Genomic DNA, 11178 nt, shown 5'->3' with positions numbered 1-11178 from the left:
TCTGACACGCTCTGACACTCTCAGACACTCTCTGACACTCTCTGACACTCTTTATCACTCTCTGACACTCTTTGACACTCTCTGACACTCTCTATCACTCTCTATCACTCTCTGACACTCTCTGACACTCTATCACTCTCTATCACTCTCTATCACTCTCTATCACTCTCTGACACTCTCAGACACTCTCAGACACTCTCTGACACTCCTCTGACACTCTCTGACACTCCCTGAAACTCTCTATCACTCTCTATCACTCCCTGACACTCTCTGACACTCTCTGACACTCTCTGACACTCTCTCTCCCTCTCTGACACTCTCTGACACTCTCTGACACTCTCTGACACTCTCTGACAGTCTCTATCACTCTCTATCACTCTCAGACACTCTCTGAAACACTCTGAAACTCTCTATCACTCTCTATCACTCTGTGACACTCTCTGACACACTCTGACACTCTCTATCACTCTCTGACACTCTCAGACACTCTCAGAAACTCTCAGACACTCTCTGACACTCTCAGACACGCTCTATCACTCTCTATCACTCTCTGACACTCTCTGACACTCTCTGACACTCTCTATCACTCTCTATCACTCTCTATCACTCTCTGACACTCTCTGACACTCTCTATCACTCTCTGACACTCTCTGACACTCTCTGACACGCTCTGACACTCTCAGACACTCTCTGACACTCTCTGACACTCTCTATCATTCTCTGACACTCTCTGACACTCTCTGAAACTCTCTATCACTCTTTATCACTCTCTGACACTCTTTGACACTCTCTGACACTCTCTATCACTCTCTATCACTCTCTGACACTCTCTGACACTCTATCACTCTCTATCACTCTCTGACACTCTCAGACACTCTCAGACACTCTCTGACACTCTCTGACACTCCCTGAAACTCTCTATCACTCTCTATCACTCCCTGACACTCTCTGACACTCTCTGACACTCTCTATCACTCTCTGACACTCTCTGACACTCTATGACAGTCTCTATCACTCTCTATCACTCTCAGACACTCTCTGAAACACTCTGAAACACTCTATCACTCTCTATCACTCTCTGACACTCTCTGACAGTCTCTGACACTCTCTATCACTCTCTGACACGCTCTGACACTCTCAGACACTCTCTGACACTCTCTATCATTCTCTGACACTCTCTGACACTCTCTGAAACTCTCTATCACTCTTTATCACTCTCTGACACTCTTTGACACTCTCTGACACTCTCTATCACTCTCTATCACTCTCTGACACTCTCTGACACTCTCTATCACTCTCTGTCACTCTCTGAAACTCTCAGACACTCTCTGACACTCTCTGACACTCCCTGAAACTCTCTATCACTCCCTGACACTCTCTGACACTCTATGACACTCTCTGACACTCTCTATCACTCTCTGACACTCTCTGACAGTCTCTATCACTCTCTATCACTCTCAGACACTCTCTGAAACACTCTGAAACTCTCTATCACTCTCTGACACTCTCTGACAGTCTCTGACAATCTCTATCACTCTCTGACACGCTCTGACACTCTCAGACACTCTCTGACACTCTCTGACACTCTCTGACACTCTCTATCTCTCTCTGACATTCTCTGACACTCTCTGACACTCTCTGACAGTCTCTGACACTCTCTATCACTCTCTATCACTCTCTATCACTCTCTGACACTCTCTGACACTCTCTGACACTCTCTATCACTCTCTATCACTCTCTGACACTCTCTGACACTCTCTGACACTCTCTATCACTCTCTATCACTCTCTATCACTCTCTGACACTCTCTGACACACTCTGACACTCTATCACTCTCTGACACTCTCTGACACTCTCTGACACTCTCTGACACTCTCAGACACTCTCTGACACTCTCTGACACTCTCTGACAGTCTCTATATGTCTCTATCACTCTCAGACAGTCTCAGACACACTCTGACACTCTCTGACACTCTCTGAAACTCTCTATCACTCTCTATCACTCTCTGACACTCTCTGACACTCTCTGACACTCTGTATCACTCTCTATCACTCTCTGACACTCTCTGACACTCTCTGACACTCTCAGACACTCTCTGAAACACTCTGAAACTCTCTATCACTCTCTGACACTCTCTGACACTCTCTGACACTCTCTATCACTCTCTGACACTCTCTGACACTCTCTGACACGCTCTGACACTCTCAGACACTCTCTGACACTCTCTATCACTCTCTGACACTCTCTGACACTCTCTGACACTCTCTGACAGTCTCTATCACTCTCTATCACTCTCAGACACTCTCTGAAACACTCTGAAACTCTCTATCACTCTCTATCACTCTCTGACACTCTCTGACACTCTCTGACACTCTCTATCACTCTCTGACACTCTCTGACACGCTCTGACACTCTCAGACACTCTCAGACACTCTCTGACACTCTCTGACACTCTCTATCACTCTCTGAAACACTCTGAAACTCTCTATCACTCTCTATCACTCTCTGACACTCTCTGACACTCTCTGACACTCTCTGACACTCTCTGACAGTCTCTGACACTCTCTATCACTCTCTATCACTCTCTATCACTCTCTGACACCCTCTGACACTCTCTGACACTCTCTATCACTCTCTATCACTCTCTGACTCTCTCTGACACTCTCTGACACTCTCTGACACTCCCTGAAACTCTCTATCACTCTCTATCACTCCCTGACACTCTCTGACACTCTCTGACACTCTCTGACACTCTCTATCACTCTCTATCACTCTCTATCACTCTCTGACACTCTCTGACACTCTCAGACACTCTCTGACACTCTCTGACACTCCCTGAAACTCTCTATCACTCTCTATCACTCCCTGACACTCTCTGACACTCTCTGACACTCTCTGACACTCTCTATCACTCTCTATCACTCTCTGACACTCTCAGACACTCACTATCACTCTCTATCACTCTCAGACACTCTCTGAAACACTCTGAAACTCTCTATCACTCTCAGACACTCTCTGAAACACTCTGAAACTCTCTATCACTCTCTGACACTCTCTGACAGTCTCTGACACTCTCTATCACTCTCTGACACTCTCTGACACGCTCTGACACTCTCTGACACTCTCTGACACTCTCTGACACTCTCTATCACTCTCTGACACTCTCTGACACTCTCTGACAGTCTCTGACACTCTCTATCACTCTCTATCACTCTCTATCACTCTCTGACACTCTCTGACACTCTCTGACACTCTCTATCACTCTCTATCACTCTCTGACACTCTCTGACACTCTCTGACACTCTCTATCACTCTCTATCACTCTCTGACACTCTCTGACACACTCTGACACTCTATCACTCTCTGACACTCTCTGACACTCTCAGACACTCTCTGACACTCTCTGACACTCTCAGACACTCTCTGACACTCTCTGACACTCTCTGACACTCTCAGACACTCGCTATCACTCTCTATCACTCTCTGACACTCTCTGACACTCTCTGACACTCTCTGACCCTCTCAGACACTCTCAGACACTCTCAGACACTCTCAGACACTCTCTGACACTCCCTGAAACTCTCTATCACTCTCTATCACTCTCTGACACTCTCTGACACTCTCTGACACTCTCTGACACTCTCTATCACTCTCTATCACTCTCTGACACTCTCTGACACTCTCTATCACTCTCTATCACTCTCTGACACTCTCTGACACTCTCTGACACTCTCTATCACTCTCTATCACTCTCTGACACTCTCTGACACTCTCTGACACTCTCTATCACTCTCTATCACTCTCTGACACTCTCTGACACACTCTGACACTCTATCACTCTCTGACACTCTCTGACACTCTCAGACACTCTCTGACACTCTCTGACACTCTCAGACACTCTCTGACACTCGCTATCACTCTCTATCACTCTCTGACACTCTCTGACACTCTCTGACACTCTCTGACCCTCTCAGACACTCTCAGACACTCTCAGACACTCTCAGACACTCTCTGACACTCCCTGAAACTCTCTATCACTCTCTATCACTCTCTGACACTCTCTGACACTCTCTGACACTCTCTGACACTCTCTATCACTCTCTATCACTCTCTGACACTCTCTGACACTCTCTATCACTCTCTATCACTCTCTATCACTCTCTGACACTCTCTGACACTCTCTGACACTCTCTATCACTCTCTATCACTCTCTGACACTCTCTGACACTCTCTGACACTCTCTATCACTCTCTATCACTCTCTGACACTCTCTGACACACTCTGACACTCTATCACTCTCTGACACTCTCTGACACTCTCAGACACTCTCTGACACTCTCTGACACTCTCAGACACTCTCTGACACTCTCTGACACTCTCAGACACTCTCTGACACTCACTATCACTCTCTGACACTCTCTGACACTCTCTGACAGTCTCTATCACTCTCTATCACTCTCTGACACTCTCTGACACTCTCTGACACTCTCTGACACTCTCTGACACTCTCTATCACTCTCTATCACTCTCTGACACTCTCTGACACTCTCAGACACTCTCTGACACTCTCTGACACTCTCTGAAACTCTCTATCACTCTCTATCACTCTCTGACACTCTCTGACACTCTCTGACACTCTCTGACAGTCTCTATCACTCTCTGACACTCTCTGACACTCTCAGACACTCTCTGACACTCTCTGACACTCTCTGACACTCTCAGACACTCTCAGACACTCTCTGACAGTCTCTATCACTCTCTATCACTCTCTCACACTCTCTGACACTCTCAGACACTCTCTGACACTCTCTGACACTCTCTGACACTCTCTGACACTCTCTGACACTCTCAGACTCTCTCAGACACTCTCTGACACTCTCTGACACTCTCTATCACTCTCTGACACTCTCTGACACTCACTATCACTCTCTGACACTCTCTGACACTCTCTGACAGTCTCTATCAATCTCTATCAATCTCTATCACTCTCTGACACTCTCTGACACTCTCTGACAGTCTCTATATCTCTCTATCACTCTCTGACACTCTCTGACAGTCTCTATATCTCTCTATCACTCTCTGACACTCTCTGACACTCTCAGACACTCTCTGACACTCTCAGACACTCTCTGACACTCTCTGACACTCTCTGAAACTCTCTATCACTCTCTATCACTCTCTGACACTCTCTGACAATCTCTGACAGTCTCTATCACTCTCTATCACTCTCTGACACTCTCTGACACTCTCAGACACTCTCTGACACTCTCTGACACTCTCTGACACTCTCTGACACTCTCAGACACTCTCAGACACTCTCTGAAACTCTCTGAAACTCTCTATCACTCTCTATCACTCTCTATCACTCTCTGACACTCTCTGACACTCTCTGACACTCTCTGACACTCTCTGACACTCTCTATCACTCTCTATCACTCTCTGACACTCTCTGACACTCTCTGACACTCTCTGACACTCTCTGAAACTCTCTATCACTCTCTATCGCTCTCTGACACTCTCTGACACTCTCTGACACACTCTGACACACTCTGACACTCTCTGACACTCTCTGACACTCTCTATCACTCACTATCACTCTCTGACTCTCTCTGACACTCTCAGACACTCTCAGACACTCTCTGAAACTCTCTGAAACTCTCTATCACTCTCTATCACTCTCTGACACTCTCTGACACTCTCAGACACTCTCTGACACTCTCTGACACTCTCTGACACTCTCTATCACTATCTGGCACTCTCTGACACTCTCTGACACTCTCTGACAGTCTCTATCACTCTCTGACACTCTCTGACACTCTCTGACACTCGCTGACACTCTCTGACACTCTCTATCACTCACTATCACTCTCTGACACTCTCTGACACTCTCAGACACTCTCTGACACTCGCTATCACTCTCTATCACTCTCTGACACTCTCTGACACTCTCTGACACTCTCTGACACTCTCTATCACTCTCTATCACTCTTTGACACTCTCAGACACCCTCTGACACTCTCTGACACTCTCTGACACTCTCTATCACTCTCTGACACTCTCAGACACTCTCTGACACTCTCTGAAACTCTCTGTCACTCTCTATCACTCTCTATCACTCTCCGACACTCTCTGACACTCTCTGACACTCTCTGACACTCTCAGACACTCTCAGACACTCACTATCACTCTCTGACACTCTCTGACACTCTCAGACACTCTCAGACACTCACTATCCCTCTCTGACACTCTCTGGCACTCTCTGAAACTCTCTATCACTCTCTATCACTCTCTGACACTCTCTGACACTCTCAGACACTCTCTGACACTCTCTGACACTCTCTATCACTCTCTGACACTCTCTATCACTCTCTATGACTCTCTGACACTCTCTGACACTCTCTATCACTCTCTGACACTCTCTGGCACTCTCTGAAACTCTCTATCACTCTCTATCACTCTCTGACACTCTCTGACACTCTCTGACACTCTCAGACACTCTCTGACACTCTCTGACACTCTCTATCACTCTCTGACTCTCTCTAACACTCTCTATGACTCTCTGACACTCTCTGACACTCTCTATCACTCTCTGACACTCTCAGACACTCTCTGACACACTCAGACACTCTCTGAAACTCTCTATCACCCTCTATTACTCTCTGACACTCTCTGACACTCTCTATCACTCTCTATCACTCTCTGACACTCTCTGACACGCTCAGACACTCTCTGACACTCTCTGAAACTCTGCAACACTCTCTATCACTCTCTGACACTCTCTGACACTCTCTGATACTCTCTGTCACTCTCTATCACTCTCTGACACTCTCTGACACTCTCTGAAACTCTCTATCACTCTCTATCACTCTCTGACACTCTCTGACACTCTCTGACACTCTCTATCACTCTCTATCACTCTCTATCACTCTCTGACACTCTCAGACACTCTCTGACACTCTCTGACACTCTCAGACACTCTCAGACACTCTCTATCACTCTCTGACACTCTCTGAAACTCCCTCTCACTCTCTATCACTCTCTGACACTCTCTGACACTCTCTATCACACTCTGACTCTCTCAGACACTCTCTGACACTCTCAGACACTCTCAGACACTCTCTGAAACTCTCTATCACTCTCTATCACTCTCTGACACTCTCTGAAACACTCTATCACTCTCTATCACTCTCTGACACTCTCTGACACTCTCTATCACTCTCTGACACTCTCTGACACTCTCTGAAACACTCTATCACTCTCTATCACTCTCTGACACTCTCTGACACTCTCTATCACTCTCTGACACTCTCAGACACTCTCAGACACTCTCTGACACTCTCAGACACTCTCTGACACTCTCAGACACTCTCTGACACTCTCTATCACTCTCTATCACTCTCTGACACTCTCAGACACTCTGACACTCTCTGAAACTCTCTATCACTCTATCACTCTCTATCACTCTCTATCACTCTCTGACACTCTCTGACACTCTCTGACACTCTCAGACACACTCTGACACTCTCTGACACTCTCTGAAACTCTCTATCACTCTCTATCACTCTCTGACACTCTCTGACACTCTCTGACACTCTCTATCACTCTCTATCACTCTCTGACACTCTCTGACATTCTCTATCTCTCTCTATCACTCTCTGACACTCTCAGACAGTCTCAGACACTCTCTGACACACCCTGAAACTCTCTATCTCTCTCTATCACTCTCTGACACTCTCTGACACTCTCTGACACTCTCTATCACTCTCTATCACTCTCTGACACTCTCATACACTCACTATAACTCTCTGACTCTCTCTGACACTCTCTGACAGTCTCTATCACTCTCTATCACTCTCTGACACTCTCAGACACTCTCAGACACTCTCTGACACTCTCTGACACTCTCTGACAGTCTCTATCACTCTCTATCACTCTCTATCACTCTCTATCACTCTCTGACACTCTCTGACACTCTCTGAAACTCTCTATCACTCTCTGACACTCTCTGACACTCTCTGACACTCTCAGACACTCTCTGAAACAATCTGAAACTCTCTATCACTCTCTATCACTCTCTGACACTCTCTGACACTCTCTGACAGTCTCTGACACTCTCTATCACTCTCTGACACTCTCTGACACGCTCTGACACTCTCAGACACTCTCTGACACTCTCTGACACTCTCTATCACTCTCTGACACTCTCTGACACTCTCTGACACTCTCAGACACTCTCTGACACTCTCTATCACTCTCTATCACTCTCTATCACTCTCTGACACTCTCTGACACTCTCTATCACTCTCTATCACTCTCTGACACTCTCTGACACTCTCTGACACTCTCTAACACTCTATATCACTCTCTGACACTCTCTGACACACTCTGACACTCTCTATCACTCTCTGACACTCTCAGACACTCTCAGACACTCTCATACACTCTCTGACATACTCAGACACTCGCTATCACTCTCTATCACTCTCTGACACTCTCTGACTCTCTCTGACACTCTCTATCACTCTCTATCACTCTCTGACACTCTCTGACACACTCTGACACTCTCTATCACTCTCTGACACTCTCAGACACTCACTATCACTCTCTGACACTCTCTGACACTCTCTGACAGTCTCTATCACTCTCTATCACTCTCTGACACTCTCAGACACTCTCAGACACACTCTGACACTCTCTGACACTCTCTGAAACTCTCTATCACTCTTTATTACTCTCTGACACTCTTTGACACTCTCTGACACTCTCTATCACTCTCTATCACTCTCTGACACTCTCAGACACTCTCAGACACGCTCTGACAATCTCTGACACTCCCTGAAACTCTCTATCACTCTATATCACTCCCTGACACTCTCAGACACTCTCTATCACTCTCTGACACTCTCTGACACTCTCTGACACTCTCAGACACTCTCTGAAACTCTCTATCACTCTCTATCACTCTCTATCACTCTCTGACACTCTCTGACACTCTCTGACACTCTCTGACACTCTCTATCACTCTCTGACACTCTCTGACACTCTCTGACACTCTCTGACACGCTCTGACACTCTCAGACACTCTCTGACACTCTCTGACACTCTCTATCATTCTCTGACACTCTCTGAAACTCTTTATCACTCTCTGACACTCTTTGACACTCTCTGACACTCTCTATCACTCTCTATCACTCTCTGACACTCTATGACACTCTCTATCACTCTCTATCACTCTCTGACACTCTCTATCACTCTCAGACACTCTCTGACACTCTCTGACAGTCCCTGAAACTCTCTATCACTCTCTAACACTCCCTTACACTCTCTGACACTCTCTGACACTCTCTGACACTCTCTATCACTCTCTATCACTCTCTGACACTCTCAGACACTCACTATCACTCTCTGACACTCTCTGACAGTCTCTATCACTCTCTATCACTCTCTGACACTCTCAGACACTCTCAGACACACTCTGACACTCTCTGACACTCTCTGAAACTCTCTATCACTCTTTATTACTCTCTGACACTCTTTGACACTCTCTGACACTCTCTATCACTCTCTATCACTCTCTGACACTCTCTGACACTCTCTATCACTCTCTATCACTCTCTGACACTCTCAGACACTCTCAGACACGCTCTGACAATCTCTGACACTCCCTGAAACTCTCTATCACTCTATATCACTCCCTGACACTCTCAGACACTCTCTATCACTCTCTGACACTCTCTGACACTCTCTGACACTCCCAGACACTCTCTGAAACACTCTGAAACTCTCTATCACTCTCTATCACTCTCTGACACTCTCTGACACTCTCTATCACTCTCTGACACTCTCTGACACTCTCTGACACTCTCTGACACTCTCTGACACGCTCAGACAGTCTCAGACACTCTCTGACACTCTCTGACACTCTCTATCATTCTCTGACACTCTCTGACACTCTCTGAAACTCTCTATCACTCTTTATCACTCTCTGACACTCTTTGACACTCTCTGACACTCTCTATCACTCTCTATCACTCTCTGACACTCTCTGACACTCTCTATCACTCTCTATCACTCTCTATCACTCTCTGACACTCTCAGACACTCTCAGACACTCTCTGACACTCTCTGACAGTCCCTGAAACTCTCGATCACTCTCTATCACTCCCTGACACTCTCTGACACTCTCTGACACTCTCTGACACTCTCTATCACTCTCTATCACTCTCTGACACGCTCTGAAACTCTCAGACACTCTCTGACACTCTCTGACACTCTCTGACACTCTCTGACACTCTCTATCACTCTCTATCACTCTCTGACACTCTCTGACACTCTCTGACACTCTCTATCACTCTCTATCACTCTCTGACACTCTCTGACACTCTCTGACACTCTCTATCACTCTCTATCACTCTCTGACACTCTCTGACACACTCTGACACTCTATCACTCTCTGACACTCTCTGACACTCTCTGACACTCTCTGACACTCTCTGACACTCTCTGACAGTCTCTATCACTCTCTATCACTCTCAGACAGTCTCAGACACACTCTGACACTCTCTGAAACTCTCTATCACTCTCTATCACTCTCTGACACTCTCTGACACTCTCTGACACTCTCTATCACTCTCTATCACTCTCTGACACTCTCTGACACTCTCTGACACTCTCAGACACTCTCTGAAACACTCTGAAACTCTCTATCACTCTCTATCAATCTCTGACACTCTCTGACACTCTCTGACACTCTCTATCACTCTCTGACACTCTCTGACACTCTGACACGCTCGGACACTCTCAGACACTCTCTGACACTCTCTGACACTCTCTATCATTCTCTGACACTCTCTGACACTCTCTGAAACTCTCTATCACTCTTTATCACTCTCTGACACTCTTTGACACTCTCTGACACTCTCTATCACTCTCTATCACTCTCTGACACTCTCTGACACTCTCAGACACTCACTATCACTCTCTGACACTCTCTGACACTCTCTGACACTCTCTATCACTCTCTATCACTCTCAGACACTCTCAGACACACTCTGACACTCTCTGACACTCTCTGAAACTCTCTGAAACTCTCTATCACTCTCTATCACTCTCTGACACTCTCTGACACTCTCTATCACTCTCTATCACTCTCTGACACTCTCTGACACTCTCTGACA

This window comes from Heterodontus francisci, chromosome 34 (assembly GCF_036365525.1).
Source record: "Heterodontus francisci isolate sHetFra1 chromosome 34, sHetFra1.hap1, whole genome shotgun sequence".
NCBI lineage: Eukaryota > Metazoa > Chordata > Chondrichthyes > Heterodontiformes > Heterodontidae > Heterodontus > Heterodontus francisci.
Note: the sequence above shows the minus strand (reverse complement) of the source record.